The sequence below is a fragment of the Falco biarmicus genome, chromosome 8 (assembly GCF_023638135.1).
Source record: "Falco biarmicus isolate bFalBia1 chromosome 8, bFalBia1.pri, whole genome shotgun sequence".
Taxonomy (NCBI): domain Eukaryota; kingdom Metazoa; phylum Chordata; class Aves; order Falconiformes; family Falconidae; genus Falco; species Falco biarmicus.
In genome coordinates this window covers 2,040,228-2,057,331 of record NC_079295.1, presented here as the reverse complement: position 1 = coordinate 2,057,331, position 17,104 = coordinate 2,040,228, and the positions used below count along the sequence as shown (strand labels likewise).

General features: G+C 50.4%; 1 long non-coding RNA gene across 2 annotated transcripts in view; it reads left to right on the top strand.

The window, feature by feature from the left end:
• Positions 1–15,578, top strand: part of LOC130154255 (uncharacterized) — a 49,983-nt gene extending 34,405 nt beyond the window's left edge. Inside the window, exons 5-8 of one of the 2 annotated variants that reach the window (XR_008823656.1) lie at positions 7,782–7,940; positions 10,559–11,344; positions 13,382–13,545; positions 14,109–15,578. This is a non-coding gene — a long non-coding RNA (uncharacterized LOC130154255). The remainder of the gene's footprint in view (positions 1–7,781; positions 7,941–10,558; positions 11,345–13,381; positions 13,546–14,108) is intronic. The other variant, XR_008823655.1, reaches the window with a different exon arrangement.
• The last annotated feature ends 1,526 nt before the right edge of the window (positions 15,579–17,104 follow it).

Genomic DNA, 17,104 nt, shown 5'->3' with positions numbered 1-17,104 from the left:
GGAAAGAAGGAATTAGTTGAAGGCCTGAGCCCTTCAGTGCACAACAGCATCAGTACAACAAACCATTAGGAGCACCATTGCCCTCCTGGTGCCAACAGGAGCTGCCTGCTCACGCTGAGGAGACAGTGGTGAGCTGTGTGGTAACACCTGCCTCTCAGGGATGTCACAAAGCTAAATGTATGTTTGTGAGGTGCCTTCAGACCCTCAGATGGAAACAACCAACCCAGTCACTAAAGTACTGCTGCCATTCTAAGAACATGGTTTAGTGGTGGGCTGGGCAGTGCTGGGGTAATGGTTGGACTTGATGATCTCAAAGGTCTTTTCCAACTGGAATAATTCTCTGATGATTCTCTGATAGAGAGAAGCTTGTGAGGTCCTCTCCAGCAGAGCCACCTGGGGGGCCGCACATCACTTGTCCGTTTGTTTTTTCTAAATAAATATAAGTAAGCTACTCTTGCCGGTATATAAAACCACGTAACACACACACATTCATTAGTAGACAAGGCAAGGGATAGTCTTTGTTGTGTATATCTAAATGTACACATGTATACATCTGTACATGTGCAATTCACTATTCTATTGCAGAGTTACATGAAGTTGGTGTGTGTGGAGGGTACACATGTGTTTTGTTCGCTTGCGTGATTACTGCAGCAAAATCCATGTTAAACAGAGAACTGGAGACTGTGTTTCTCTATATGAAATCCAGCTTGATTTTAGAGCAAACGCCGCTACAGAAAGCGCTGCCAGAGCCCACGTTGCACAACTCCAGACAGCATCTTTCATAAAACAATTATATTTTTTTTCTAGATGTAGTGAAAGCCTTGAAAAAGTTTACTTGATGTCTAACCAAGCAATGCTGCATCTTCAAATTTGAAGGAGAGCTCAGAAAGTTAGTTTTTTATTATTCTTCATTTAAGTATTATTTTTTAATTGCAGCGTATTAAACATAAAATCTGGTACAATCTTTAAAAATAAATAGGACCTAACTATAAATGGGCCCTGTTGTGTTTTTATCTTTGACAAGCAAGTAATTGCTTCTCAAATTTATCAGTTTGTTTATGCAAAAACCATTTACCAAGCCTAGCTCAAAAGCATCAATTTCATCATTATCATCTTATTAATTTAGCCAAGCTATAACACAGCTGATTATTCCTGAGTAATATCCTCTGCAGCACATCATGTGTGGCAAAACCATCTGTACAGTACCTATTTAATAAATAAACCCTCGGCTAAATGTCTCTGTTTATTGAGAACTAATGTTTATAGAAAATATAATGGAACTCAATAAATAACTCAGCTTCATCAACCTGCATATGAATCAGTATGAAGAACGCTGACATCATCACCTTTCAAGTACCAGAGAAAGCAAAATTACCCAAAAGAGCTATAGAGTCAATATTAAGGCATTAAAACTGCAATGAAGGCATATTAATGCTTAAAACTTCATTGTTGGCAGTAGAATTGCCACCACGGACATATTTTATAACTCTAAGAATACTTAGGCTTTATGACTGTTTCTTTGTTGAGTGCCTTGCACTTAATGTAGTTTTCCACTTTAAATAAAAAAACCCCTCAAGATCTTAAAAAAAAAAATAAAAAAGGGAAAAAGAAAATTGCTGATTCTGAGCATTCATTTTTAAAATAATGCAAACTGCTGATTCCAATTGTTCGGATGGAGGAAAAGGCAAACTTATTTAACTCCATGCTTCCTGAGCTCCTGGCAGCAGGCACGCAGTGTGCTGAGGTGAAGATCGCTCGGCAGCACTGCACAAAGATTACGGAGCAACCCATGCACAGCTAAAGACGTTATTAATATAATGCCTGGGTTTAGGGGGAAGAAAAATGAATTGAGTCAGCGCAGATACTGGGGCTTTGAGCAACCTGGTGGAGCGGAAGGTGTTCTGGCCTGTGGCAGGGGGGCTGGAACCAGGTGATCTTTAAGGTCCCTTCCAACCCAGGCTGTTCCATGATTCTATGATACTGATCACTGGTTGCTCCTACCTAGGCAGCTCTCCCTAGTTTATTTGTTTTGGTGCTTCACGACTGCTTCTCTGCCACAGATCAGGCATTTAGAACATACCTCTTATCCCATCAGCAAACAATAACAGATTAATTTCTTACAAATCCTTTCCTGGGGCCCTCTGAGAAATACTCTATGTTTATATTTTGTTGCCTTTATTTCTGAGGAACGTCACTCTGCACATGCAATGGAAGCAAGGGCACTGCCTGGCTGCAGGCACTGGGTGTGCAGGCACTGGGTGCGCCCCCCCCCCCCAGCATCGCCTTCTGCAGGTCAACCCGAGACACATGGGTGGCAATTTCATAGGAGATGGCTTTTCCCTTGATGAATGCAAAGTCCCGTGACACGGCATCATTGACACGGTACCCCCAGCTCTTGGCAAGGATCAAGGGCACAGCACACTTTCTAAAACCTTCTCATAATGCTTCCCTGCCTGCGGGCACCTCCAGCCTCCTCTGGGTGCCCTGGTGGGAGAAGGCCGCTCAGAAGGACCAAGTGGAAGATACAGACAACAAATTTCATAGTCCACTCATGAGCACTCATGTGGTGGGAAACACTTAGGGGTGTGACTGTTTTTAACACCATACGTGTTTACATTAAAAATGTTATTTACACAAGTCTTCACTTTCTATGCTGCATAAACTTGCTACATGGATTAAAAACAGTCCGTCATGCTTTCAGGGGAGAGACAAAAAAAGTCTGAGAAATGATTTCCACCGGCTTCTATGCCAGAACAAACTGTGGGTGTTTAGGTGATGTTGGGGTGTGGATCCAGCCTTAAGAGGAAAAGTGTTGACATCAGAGGTTTGGTTTTAGGGGCTGTGCACCCATTCGGTGGGCAGCGTGCTGGGGCGGATGCTGGGGGGCTGCTCACACACAGCCTGCCGTGCCGCTTTGGCTCCGGTGTCCAAAATGGTTTGAAGAAAATAAGAAAAAGTGAATTTTTGTGCTTCTGAGTTAAAAAAATGAAATAAAATAATATTTTTAAACTATTAAAATAATATTTAAAAGTCTGCATTTCCAATACTTGCGACATTTTGACCAGCTAACCAGAGAAACACAGAAGCAATAAGCAAGAAATCCCTGAAAACTACAAATGAAAAAACTTGGGAGAGATTTTTCCAAGATTTCTCTGAACGGGAGAAATCCTGGGGGAGTCCCCAGCCGTCCCTCTCAGCCTGTGGGCTGCCGCGGCACCCCAAGGTCCAGCTGCCCCCAGTGCTGGGGCTTGGGTTCAGGGTGGCTGCACCCCTTGGCCCACGGGCAGCAGCAGTCAGGGCCACATCCCTTTCTAAAAGTTGCAGAGAAAGAGTCGCTGCGTTTTGGGGATCAGCTGGATCCCGGCACAAGGGGTGGCTGCTGGGCAGTGGAGACAAACCCCAGCAACCCGGCCAGCCACCCCGTCAGAGCCGGCCTCCTGCAGCACCAAAGCCACCTTTCTGAAGGACTTCCAGGCTGGCAGAGGGCTGGAGCGTCACCGGCCCGAGCACACCGATCTCTGCCAGCACCAGGGCTGATGGAAATGAGCTGGGAGCTGCCCTGCATTCAACCAGCACGTCCGAGCATCTCGGGCACTCGGCAAGTGCCTCAAGTTTTCCCATTCTCCTCAACTTATGTTGCACATATGCAGCTCTTGTTTGCCTTCCTGAATAAAATAGCAGATCCACAGTGCTTCGCCGCCTAATGAAACTGAACATATTTAGAACATATGTGAGCCCGCTCATTGCGAAAAGAACCATTTGTGGTTAACGAAGAAAGTATTCATGGTTTCGCTGCTAATTGCAGGGCGGTCTGCGTTTTCTTTCTGAGAAAAGAAAAAGGTAGTGCCGCAGCCATAAGCACACAATAGAAGTGTGGCGCCTTGTTTTTGCCGAGGTTCGATGCCGTTGGGGATACGCAAATCAATGCACAGGGCAGAGACATGGACAGGGAGAAAGACGCCATCGATAATCTTCATGTGGCTGTACATCAGCTGAAAACCCATATGTTTCTTTTAATTATTACTCACACTGCACACGAAAAGATGGGATTATTTTTCTCGCTCAAAGTCGATGGGAAGTTTGCCATTTATTTTAATCTAGTGGGATCTGCCCCTTTCCGGGGTAGAGGCACGCAGTTCACAGTGGCCCCGCACAGCAGCACTGCCCAGCACCGCAGCCTCCTGGCCGGGGCTCAGCCGGGGCCCCGGGGCTAGTGGAGCTCCCTTCCCCTCCCGGCCTCCAAGACGGTATTTCTTGGCCTTTAAGGTTCGCTGGGAGCTCAAACTGCTTGCGAGGAATTTTGCGAAGGCAATATATTAGGTGATTGACTGAAAATAAGAGGCATTATTTTTAACCACCGTGTTTCAACCTACTGCCCTGTGGCAGGCATCAATTCTCTGCTAATTTTGGAGTATTGTATCAACACAAATTTTTCTAGCCAATATGATTTTTTATTTTAATTAATTCAAGTGTCTGATTATACCCTACTCTCAAAATTAGCCCTGAACCCTGTCTTCATTTCTAAAGATAAATAACATCATCTTCTTTTAAAAACAGAAAGAAAATGGTGATTAAGGTCTCTTTCGGAAGTATATGCTGCTACATCTACACATGATGAAATGTGAAAAAATCTTTTGTCACCGCCTGTAACAATTTCAGAAATCCATTATAATACATGGCTTGAGAATGTATTAGTAAGTGAGCAAACTGTTACCGAACGAGCACAGAACTGGCAAGTCCCAAATGAACCCTAAATGAGAAGCGCGCAAACCATCAAGGCACTTGAATAGACCAGCAGGCATTTCGGCGGAGAAAAATCAGGATCAAAATATGAGATAAACGCTGCAGGGCAGACTGTACAATTTTAAAGGCTTATTCATACGTTATACAGAGCGCCAAGCTGATGTTACAGTCAGTGCTAATGTATCTGCCTGAGTGGGAGGCTGACAATTTAATTCAAAGAAGGAATTTGGGTTTTGAATGAGTTTGCACATGTATGGAGAGCTGCAAGTGCCAAGGGAAATGGCTTTGTTTCTAACGAAGGAGCATTTCAGAGGGCTGAAGTTTTAACAAACTGCATGGATGTACCTGGCTGCTGGCAAGACCCAGGTCACTGCAGGGGAGCAGCCGCGCCTTGACAGTCATCCCTGCAGATGCCGGGCTGGGGGAGGAACCAGGGGGCAAGGGCTCAGTGGACAAAACACGCTGTTTACCTTTAGCGTGCTGCACGTTCAAAGGCAAAGCTAACACCAGCGCCCAGGCAACAATTCCTCCGGGCAGCCTTGCTGCGAGGACTGTGAATTTTCACCTGATTTTTGAGGCGGCGGGCTCGTGCAGGCTGCCCATGCTCAGCTCGGGGGGGATTCAACACATGTGCCTTTGGTGGCCGGGCTGGTGCCAGCAGGTGGCATGTCGGTGAGGGGAGGAGAGCTGAGGGGCATGCTGCTTGTGCCCTGGCCAAAGCCCAGCCTCCGGCTCACCTGCCTTGGCTCGGCACGGGCTGCGCCGCACGCCGGGGCTGGGACACTGGCGATGTCATTTCATCTGGTTACGGGAACCCTTTGTCAGAGCCGTTTGATAGAACCATGGAATCATAGAATCAGTTAGGTTGGAAAAGACCTTTAAGATCATCAAGTCCAACTGTTAACCCAGCGCTGCCCAGCCCACCGCTAACCCATGGCCCTAAGCGCTGCATCTATGTGTTTTTTAAACTGCTCCAGGGATGGTGGCTCTGCCACCTTCCTGGGCAGCCTGTTCCAGTGCTTGAAATCCTTATGGCAATGAACGCTTTCCTGAAGGGTGCCTGCACCACTGAAATCGCAGCGGCTGCGGGTGAATAAGCTGTGCAGTTCGTGGTTGGTGGAAAAAAAAAAAAGAGGGAGCAACAGAAATCCAAAATTCCGACAAGGTATTAATTGTTGTCTCTAATATTTTATGAAGAGGAAAGATTCCCTTTGCAGTCACCTGGCTGCTTTTAAAAGGTACCCAGATAGGATACATTTCTGATTATGTTCTTCCGCCCGACTGCTCCGACAGTCGTGCATCACTCTATAGACCAAAATCAAGCTAATGCAAATGCCTTCAAATGGGATGCACTTTATTTTACATTTATAAGTAGTGATTTACAGTGCACTATTACTGAGGCTAAGGGCATGCTGTGTAGTAACGCCATGGCAAAAGTACAGCCAGTGTCAAAATAAATGTAGGGCTTGGGCTGGAGGATAAGCGTTGACAAGTCGCTGCTGTGGGGGACCACCTGGCTGAGGGGGACACTGGGCTTTCTACCTCCTGCCCTCGCGTTTCAGAAGGAAACAAAATACCAGGGATGATAACTCACGGCAATGGCGAAGGGAAGTAAGACCACCTGAGTGACACCAGTGTAACAAGCAAGGCTAACAAAGTAGCAGCGCTCCTGCAGCTGAAGGTCTGGCCATCAGCTCGTGCTGCTGGGCTCTGGGCGCACTGTCCCTCGCCCTGGCCGCGGTGGCAGGGAGCTGTGCCACCACTGCGGCGGGCATGCCGAAATAGCCTCAGCAAGGCTATTAAGAAACTAAATTATATCCTTGGTGTCCGCTGGCTTCCAGAGGGCTGGTTTTGTTTACAGGATGGGTAAGTGCCAGTGGACTCAGCACAGCAAGAATAGAAACCCCTGCGTTACCGCGAGGCCGGACAGCAGATGGAAGGAAGGGCACGGGCTGGGCCTGCAACCACAGGCAGCCAAGTGCTGCCCTGGCCTTTGGGGGCAGAGGGGCTCGGCTGGCAGCCCCCCGGCACCCCGGCACAGCGGGCATTTCGGGCACACTGCTCTCCGCGGCCCTGCTGGCACGGCACAGGTCACACAGAGGGCTGTCGGCACGGGCTGCTGCCCGCGGGACGTCAGGCGGGAGACACTCACAGGAAGCTGGCGAGGTCAGGAAGCGGCCCCTGGGCTATTTCAGGTTGGTTATTGCAGGTTATGGCTTTTTCACCCCTCTGTCGTTTGGCTCTAACATGGTCTGAGGGTGAGAGCAGCCAAGGGTGAAGAAGGGCTGCGAGGTTTCTCCGGGGTCAGGCTCATTGGTGGTGGTGGAGCCACCCACAATTTCACCGGGAAGGTGGATAATTATCTACCATCTTGACATCAAACTGAATGGCTGCTCCTGCTGGGGCTGCCTGGAGTGATACACCTTGCTGATGGCTTCCATGGCCACCTCCCAGCAGAGACGTATGGTTTTCCCAGGGCTTCATTAACTCAGCCAGGTCTTTCAGCCCCTACAAGCTTCCCAACTGCTGCGCTCTCAGCTAATGACAGAAGTAATGATGAATTCCCAAGCGTGTGACTTTAGGGCAACAGAGCTGGGGAAGGGGCTGGGGCACAAGGCTGATGGTGGGGCTGGGGGCACTGGGGGGGTTCAGCCTGGAGAGGAGGCAGCTCAGGGGGCCCTGGTCACTCCTTGCAGCTGCCTGACGGGGGCTGTGGGCAGGGGGGGTCGGTCCCTTCTCCCAGGGAACGAGCGACAGGACAAGGGGAAGAGGCCTCAAGCTGTGCTGGGGAGGTTTAAACTGAATATTGGAAAAATTTCTTCACTGAAAGAGTGGTCAAGCGCTGGAACAGGCTGCCCATGGAGGTGGTGGAGTCACCATCCCTGGAGGGGTTTAGAAAACACATAGGTGCAGCGCTTAGGGCCATGGTTTAGTGGTGGGCTGGGCAGCGCTGGGTTAACAGTTGGACTTGATGATCTTGAAGGTCTTTTTTAACCTAAATAATTCTGTGATTCTATGACTGCTGCTCTTCCTTCCAGGCAGCACCCTACCTGTGGCCATCCAGCTGCCCCAGTACCACATCCCGCTCTGCCCTCCCCAGCAAGTTTCAATGGCACATTACCTTGTTTACATTGAGGTAAACAGTTAAAGTATAGAAGCGGTCTGGTCCCCGGAAGGATGCCTGAGAAACTGGAGAAGTAACTGCCCTCTCACACACACATCCTCTTGAAGCGTGTGAAGCTGTTGTCTCCACTCTGCTCACTGCCCTCGCCACCAGGCAGCTATCACGTGGGTTTCCATCATCACCTGTTTAGCTCAGTTTCCCACAGGGCGTTGTATGAAAGGCAATGGATGACATTGCTTTGGAGAAGTCATTCACTAAATGAGGAAATGGGATCGGTATGATACCAACCACCTTTGGTAAACCCATGCCTCATTTTATGCCATTTACCATTTACCCTTCAATATGATTTCTGAAAAAACATGTTTGCGTTATTCAGGCATGGTGGTTTTGCCCTCTGCCGCCCAGCATGGAGGCTGAGCGCTGCTAAGCATGTGTGCCGCTGCTGCCAGCGCGGATGTGGGGATCGCTGCCTTTGTGCAGTGTCACCCGTTAGCTCTCCCCTCCTGCCTGCAGCACCACTATCTCCAGGGCAATTATTTCAGGGCCATTCCAAAATCATCTTTAATCCTTGGCACGTTGTGCCCTCACTCCCCACCCTCCTTTGTTTTCTTCTTTGTTCTGATAAAGAATTGTTCACGGTTTGTTTTAATTTTCTTTGCAAGGTCTACTGCAGCCACTGAGGAGAAGCTACTCTTGCTCTTTACATGATGCTTCATAAAAAACAATAGCTCTCAAATGCGGAGTGAGCCAAAGAGCTTCTTTCTGCAGTGCTTCAGTAATAATGCACACACCATCCTCTGCAAATAAGAAAATAATGTCAATGCCAGGTTAACTGTTGCTTTAGAAATACAGCATCTCTGTTCCTGGGAGCAGCTGCTCTCAGTTTGATCGGGGAGCACACAGGTTGCTGTGGCAAACCAAATTAAAGTGCGGGGCTGCAGCTTTGCCGGAGAGCTGTGACGGTGTGGAGGGCAGCCCACCTCCGGCCAGCCCCAGCCCGCATGGGGGATCTGCCACCAGCTGCCTCTGTGGCGGCGGGGCCAGCGGGGCGGCGGGCAGCCCCCAGCCAGGGTGCCCAACAGCCTGGTGCTGCTGCGCTGCGGAGGGGGCGTCACAGCTCGCCCGCAACTGTCCCCTTGGTTCTGCCCCATTGGCAAAACTGCACATTTCCATGGAAAACAACAGGCTCCTCCGCTTGCCAAGAGCAGAAATCATTCCTATTGAAAGGCACTTGATGGGAACGTAAATAAATATACATTGAAACCGAAACACTGGAGAAGGTTAATTTCTGAAATCTGTAAATCAGATGTCAGATCAGATTTGTGAAGTCGCGAAGAACATAAACAAGTAGATGAGAAGACTGTGATTAATGAAAATCAATTAACTATGTAAGAGGGACTTTTGCAAGCTGAAAGATAAACCCCGGGGAGCAGAGCTCTGCCAGGGTGCTCTTGGTGGGGCAGCCAGGTGGGAAGCGAGGGAGGCTGGGGGCCGGGCCCACTCTTGCCCATCCCTCTGCGGATGGAGGAGCCGCACTGGCTGCTGTGCCAGGGACCTGCCAGGCTCATGCCCTGCCCCGAGGGGACCTCTGACTGTGGGGCATGTGCCTGACGCCTGGCTACGGGGTCCCCTTCTAGCCCCCCCCTTCCCCAGCATCAGCTGCTCACCAACAGCTCTTCTCCCCATCCTCAGCCCCAGCTCACACCGGAGCAGCACAGCTGTGGCCACAGAGAAATGAAGCGTCCCTCAATGCAGGATTGTGCTTAAAAAACACAATCTAAACCTCTAACCCTTAAAAAGAAATTTTAAAGAAATCTCCCTGAGCATGCCCTCGGCACAGGTATCTCCATTCCCCTGTGGCCAGTGCTTTGGTGCAACATAGAGCGGCGTCGGGGCTGCCCCCCGTGCTAGCTCCCTGGTGCAGCACATGGGGCTCGCCTGGCTGGTGCCGCAGGAGCCCCCCCCCCCCACCCCAGCACGGGCCCTGGGCTGACCCCGCTGGGATGTGGCACAGCTTGGCCACACTGCACCCGCTGGCTGGGGCAAGAGCTGTGCCTCACTGCAACTGGGTTTCCCCCATCCTGCAGCTATAATCAGATTTCACAGTCTTAATATGTTGAATTAAACACCTACCTCTGGGAGGGGAGGAAAACAGCCTGCTGTATTTTTTTCCCCTCCGCAAGTAAGCAATTTGCTGCATGCTGTAATTTGTCTGCGTGCTGTCCTTTTTTTGGGACACATGTAATTTTGCTTTGATGAATGACACATATTAGTGATAGCCTTCCTTGCTGGCCAGGCCAGGGAAGGAGGCACTGACAGCCCGCGGGACACTTACAAAGAAACTTTGTCAGCAGCCGCAGGAGTGGCGGCCTTTCCAAAGAAAACAAGCCAGGAGAAGGGGGTTACGGAGGGACCGTGCCGGTGGCAGGTTAACAGCAATGCTTTGCGGATGGGGAAACCTGTCGGGAGTAGAACCCGGGCACATCTTGATTTTGATGGCATTTACCCCAGGTCCCCGTTTTTATGCCAAAGACAAGGGAGGGCAGCAGGGAGGTGCGGGGGAAATGGTGGTCTCGGCAGAGGCAGGGTTCTGCTGGGGAGGGGGTGTCGGCGGGGGGGCTGGTGCTGCCTGCCCCATAAGGGCTGCCATACGGGTGGCAAATAAACCACTTGCCATTTCTTTTCTAATAGGGGCCAGCTGATGGGTGGCAAGAGACAGAAGTGGCGGTTTGCGGCACAGCCTGCCAGCGAATTCGTGACTCCCATCCAAGCACCAGAAAAGCGACTGGCAGTAGAGGAAAGACCTTATGGCACGCAACAATATTTGGAAAACTTTTTTTTTTTTTCCAAACCCTGGGGAAGAGAAGACTAAACATGCAGGTTTTGCGTTAATAAGCCCTGTTCGACGATGAGCCTTGGCTCTCCTGACACCAGTGCACCGCACGGGGTGGCCTTTCCTCACTGAAACTGAGACCAGGGGCTCGGACGCTGAAGCAGGAATTGAGGGCAGGTAGCCCTCGGTGCTGTTGGGAGAGTAGTGCTGCCTCCCTGGTTGTATGCTTTCCTCTCTGCATTTCAAACTTTTGCTCTGTAATTAATGGAGTTAAGGTATAAACAATGCGTTGGTGTTGCCCGAGCACGGGTCCTGTGCACGCCAGGAACCGGGGAGGGATTCCTGCACCCGTGGGAGGCTTTGCTCCCACTCTCCCTGCAACCAGAGCAGGGTTTTGGGGCAGCATGGCCCCTGGGCTGAAGGAAAGAGGCTCTCCCTAAGCACGACGAGGGACACAAGTATGAGCAATTGCTTCCCAAGCAGAGACAATCAGCTGCCTCTGGTGCTCAGTTTTACGAAAGGCGGCTCCGCTCCCTCCCACACAGGCACTGCCGTGGCTGCCGCTTCCTGAGAGCCTCTCACGCCATGATTGTCAGCGCTGGAGAGCACTTAACCTCCCATCGACAAAGCTAGCGTGGATCCAGGTGGGCTCTTCAGCAAGGGTCACCTGTCCCCCAGTTCACGCAGTTGCCACCACATAGCACAAATCACTATGTTACAAACTACTGCAGCCTTCATTTAATTGGTAAACCCAAAGATACCAAATTGAAGGTACCGTGCTTTCTTTGCTCCATCACTTAATTTTGCAAAAGCAACTCTCACAAAGATAGAGGCAAATAAACATTTTAAAAGTCAAAATACAAACTAGGTTACTGGCTTGTGGGAAGGTTTTGCTGTCTGAAGGCAGGGACTCGACCTGACTTGCTAAGTGGCTCCTGCTGGAAGGCGAGCCTGCAGGTCAGGTCAGTCCTGCTGCCAGCGCGTTTCTGAAAACCCACACTCTCGCCATGGTCTCCTTCCCTTTGATGTGGGGATCATCAGTTTCCAAGCTGGTAACTAGACCCGTGCAATTCCCTGTATGGCACATGGGCTGCTCCTACAGCTGGGAATGGCTGGATTGGCCCACTGGGCACAGCCCACCCCAAAAACATGTTCTGCCATGTGCAGCTTGGTCTGTGCTGGGGTAACTGGGGATCCAGCTGCTAGACCAGGCTCAGCGGGGCCATGGACCAAGCGTTTTGGGTGCAGAGCAGCAGGGGAATGTGAGATGAAGGCAGAGCTGAAGACAAAACCCCACTGGACCAGCTGGATGTGGCCCCACCTGCATCGCTGTGTGAGAGATGGGAGGGCATGGCCAGTGCTGTAGGGTGTCAGGACCCAGAGCTTTCTGGAGTGATGGGTGGTTTGGGAGGCTTGAGTCTGTGGTGCTTTATGAAGTCCCTTGGGGACTAGACCCACTGTCCCAGGGCACAGGTGGCACGCACTGGGGCATCACAGGGGGGACGGTGCCAGGGAACATGGGCAGTGCATAAACAACATCCCCCCCTTCAGCTTGAGGGAAAATGTGAGCTGCAAAACAGCTGGGGAAAGCTATCCCAAAGCACACATGGTTTTTATCTGCCCGAGTGTTCAGGAGGAGGTGTCTGCTCCGCAAACGGGCGTCTGTGTGGGGACGCGCGCCCTTGCGTGGCTGCCGCAGCCTGGGGACAAGGACCGGCCACCACCGAGGAGGGCACGGGACAGCCTGTGCAGCAGATGCCTGCCCCAAAACGTGCTGGCGATGCACCTGGCCGTGACCAGGGGGAGCAGGAATTGGGAAGGGGCTAGCCCCAAAAGCCAGGGGTGCTGCTGAGGGCAGCATGGCAGCAGCTCCTGGGGCCAGGGGAGCCTTTACAGCTGCAAGCACTTTGGGGCAGATGAGAAATGCCGCTGTGATTTTTTAGCAGTGTCTTGGCAGCATCTGTGGCTGAAACAGGGACAAGGGGCTTCTCGGGTGGGACCCGGGCAAAGGCCTCAGAAGAGGAGAGATCTGATGACCCAAAGTGTTTACAATACCAACGACATGTAGAACTGCTAGCATTCAACAAATCTGGTTGATATCATTCCTGCCCCCTCAGGCAAGAAGAAAACCAGCTTTAAGACAGGACCCCTCTACGCAGCCAAACATAACACCAGTTCCTGTGCAAAGCTTCGCAGGAAAATATTAAAACATCCTGTTGTTTCCCCAGTCTGCTGCAAGCCCCCTCCCCGGACCAGCCCATTGTGCCCCACCAGTGCCGGGCACCGCAAGCAGCACAAACACGTCCGTTAGCCCAGCACTTCCTCAACCTCATCATTTTCCAGCAAAGCTCAGCCTGCCATTTTGTCCTCATTTCTTGTTCACGTGTGGATACTTCACCACAGCACCTCTTGGACACTTCTGTGGAAAAATTCTGATTTTAAAATATTTCAAGTTTCACTTGGAAAAATTCCATCCACACCAGTAAATATGTGCTGGAACTCAGCGAGTTCAGGTTTTTTCCAGTTGCTGTGCACAAGACCTGCAGTATGAGACAAGCCGAGGGCAGGAGATTTAGCTGGTTGAAAATCAACCATATCTGTAGGAGAAGATCTAACTAGGCTGGTGACATAGACCAGCACGCTACAAATGCTCATATGCTTTGATTTCTTTGTATCACCAGGGCCTCCGAGCAAAACCAGGTCCTTCCTGCACCTGAGGACAGAAGTGCCAGAGGACCACCACGGCGTGGAGGTGGCACTGGGCCGGTGGTGCAGAGCTGTGGGCAGGCACAGAGCTGTGCCGATGGCACCATGCTGCAGCAAGGACCAATGGCCAGAGCAGCAGGTAAATCCCAGGTTGCCTACCCTCTCCATCCATTTCCCTCTGGACAAAAGGGTTGGGGCGAAGAGCAGAGATGCTAGCGGGCTAGGCTCGTGCCCAGGTGCTCGGCCCCCCTGGTGGGGCACCGGTGCCCAGTGGGCAGGGGCTGCCTCCTTCCTCCTGCTTTCCTGGTGTTTGGCAGTGCAGGTCACCAGAAACATGCCAAGGCACTCTGCACCCCTACCCTCTGCAGCACAGGGGAAAACAATTTATCTCAGCACTGCACTTAGGTATTTGCTGCCAGCTTGCCTGGCTGGTCGCCTCCAAGAGCAGAGCTGGAGGGACAGCAGCCTGTGGGGCATTGTGGTCGGCTTTTGTCAATGGCAAGAAGTGCTTCGAGTCAGTGGAAACATAAACACAATGCTTATGTTTCCATTGCACTGGATGAGAAAGCTGGAGAAGCCCCACATTATTCCCAAGCCCCTAAAACATCTCCCTGGATAACACAATTGTATTTAAGAATGAGAAAGAGAGGGCAAAGATTATTTTGAAGAGCAAAATTAATAGACCCTTCACCTCTCACCTAGGGAAAACTTTCAAGGCTTCCAAGGATAAAGAAAGGGACCCAAGGACCCAAACCACCTGCAATCTGCTGAAGGCACCGCTCTGCCGACTCTGGAGACCTTGAAGTGAATATGTAGAGCACAACACCACCAGTGAGGGATGCAGAATCCTTTTGCAAAACACTGAGGTACCATTGATCACCAAGACAATGCCTGGAAAAGCTTCACAGCAGGTGGGAAATAATCGAGAGGGACTGAGGGGTCTGTCCCTCCCAGCCTGTGGGGCTGGAGTGGGGCCAGGGGCTTCCCTACGGCTTTGGCTCCTGGGCTTATCGGCAAGGAGCTGGGGACAAGCCGAAATAGGTGGAGGGCAGACAGCAGCCATGTGTAGCACAGAGCAGCTGCCTGCCATCCTCACAGCCGAGAGGGAGGAGAGCAGCTGAGGCATCAGAGGGAGGAAGACAGCTTCAAAGCTGTAGAGAGCTCATCAGGTAGACTGGATAACCCCAGCCAAACGCTCCTGGTGGGTCTGCATAATGTAAACCTGTAGGAAGATGGCTGGGAAGCTCAGGGTTAATCCTCAGAGCCTCTAAAAAAAGAGAGTAAAGAAGAGGTGTCGGTGAGGGAGCTTCAGGAAAAAAGGGTTTGTCCCAAGAGGAAGGAGGGAGTGTCAAAAAGGAACCGACAGACTTTCTAAGTTTGAAGGAAATAGCATCCCTAAAAGTGGAGGGGCATGTGCATAGGTAGTGCTAAAATGATTCCGCTTTTTATGACTAGTTAGTTGGTGATGTTTAAATATCACCCTGGTACTGGTTTGCCATCCCAACAAGCTGTCCCAGAGATGTTTCTGAACAGATGAACTGTCAGAGACCATCATGTAGGCAAGACAACCAAAGCTACTCCTGCCTCCACTGCCCCGCAGCACGCCTGCACGCCTGGGTGCCTACACCAAGCTCTCCAAGGCTCTGAAGCCAAAAGCTCTCCATCTCCAACCTCATACAGGTAATTTCTAGCACACCCAGGCTGTGGGCTCTCAAAGCTGCTCATTTTACCCTAAATTCATTCCCACTGACCTCGATGGGCATTTGACTAGGCAGCACTAAACAGCACCATTGCGCCAGCCTCGGGACTCCCACGGCTCATTGCCAAATGCTTTCAGGTACGTCTCAGATATTCAGAGTCACTCAAACCTAACTAGAGCTCCTCAGCAGGTATCGCTGGATTAATCTTCCCTTATGTGAAATTTGGCCCTTGGACCAAACTCTGCAGACTGGAAAAACCTCAAGGGGCAAGTACATGGCTGCAAAACACGATGATGAGCTTGCTGATATGCACAGCGAGGCTGAGAGGAAGGCAAGGCGAAGTAAAGTGAGAGAAAATAAAAATAAAATGAAGATGGGAGCAGGCTTATTTCCCTCGCTCAGTGCATTTTGGGATATTTTTTTTTTTCTTCATGAAATAAATGACTTTTGGAATAAAAGAAGTGCAACAGCAGTTCAGCAGAGCTCTGTCAGTTACATGGATCTCGTACAAGGATGCTGAGCAGGGCACGGAGCTGCAGGGCGCTGGCTGACAGCTCCGCACACGGTGCAGCACATGGCATGCCCCCGCCTCGGCTGGCACGGGCGATGCCTTGCCGCATCTGCAAGAGTGGCCCTGGGCCCTGCCTCGGTCAGCTCCTGGTGCCTGCCCGTGCTGGCTGCAAGGGGCACGTGGTATCCGTATGGATACAGACATAAACTATGGGAACTGCTGCGTTTGGGTCCGTGGCATCATCATGAAAGCTTCCTGTTTCCTCTAGCTTGTCACATAAAAATGCTTCTCTGAGTTTCTCCTGTTGAGCCCCTTGCATGTGTGAGTCCAGCTGGGTCGAAACCCCTAAAAAAAGGTAGGAGTCGCCCTGCAATGGAGCGGAGAACAACCCCAGGAGGTCGTCTAGGGTTGGCGGCTGCACAGAGGCTTTTTTTATTTGGAGTGGAAGATGTGAGAGGCAAAGCTGTGGCTCGGAGGACGACGCCGTGGGGCGTTAGCCGAAAGCTTACGCTTTTTAGGGCAAATGAAAATACAGTAGAATGCAAAAGCTTGAAGCCAGTGGAAAGCATCCCTCTAATTCCAGTGGTCTACGAACCAGTCACATGTAGATTCGCCTGAAAAGATGTTTTATTTTATAGCACTGCATAACAGAATCGCTTGCAGCAAGCCCTTGATGGCAATGGACCTTGAGGTTTTATGGGACAATGGCATTTCAGCTTAAGAAACGGAGTGCAAAGATCACCGTCGAGAGTGGGTTTGACAGACACCATTTCACTAAACTAATTAGAAAAAGGAAGAATGCGGGAGAATGACAGCTGCCTCTTAAGATAATAGGAAACCTGTCTCTTTAAATGTGCTGGGGTTTTTCAGTGCAGACCAGGCAGGGCTATAATCAGAGCAGCAGCGGGTCGGATTTAGGTTCAGTACAGTATATAATTCTGTTGCAAGGTCCATCCAAGAATACTTTGGCAAGCTCAAATATATTGAAATTGCCTTGGCTAGTGGCTTGCAAAATGGCTGTGGAAAGTCAAGATAATTAGAGCATTGTGGAGAGGAGAGACAGCAAAATAAAGGGTGGAAGACAAAAAAAGGCAAACCAATAAAAAAAGAATTACAGGCACGAAGAAAGTTTCAGAACAGAATAATTGAAGGAGAAGGGCTTACCCACCAGATTTGAGCCGTGTCATTTGTACAAGAGGAAAAGGACAAGCACAAGTAAAAAAAGACCAATCTCCAATGAGATTAATAAATGGATTTAAAAGCATCAAGAAGACACAGCGGGGAGTTACATAGGGTTTCTGAGTGGTTTTAAGTTAGAAATCAACAAGGAAGCATGAGAGAAGAAAGTCTCTACTTTTGGAAGTAACATTTTGAGTTGATCCTTGGCGTTTGGCCTGACTGGGAGTAGGACAAGCCAAGTAATAAAAAAAATCAGTTACATAAACTGAGAAACCTTCGGCTGGAGCAGCAGCACCTTAGTCACCGTT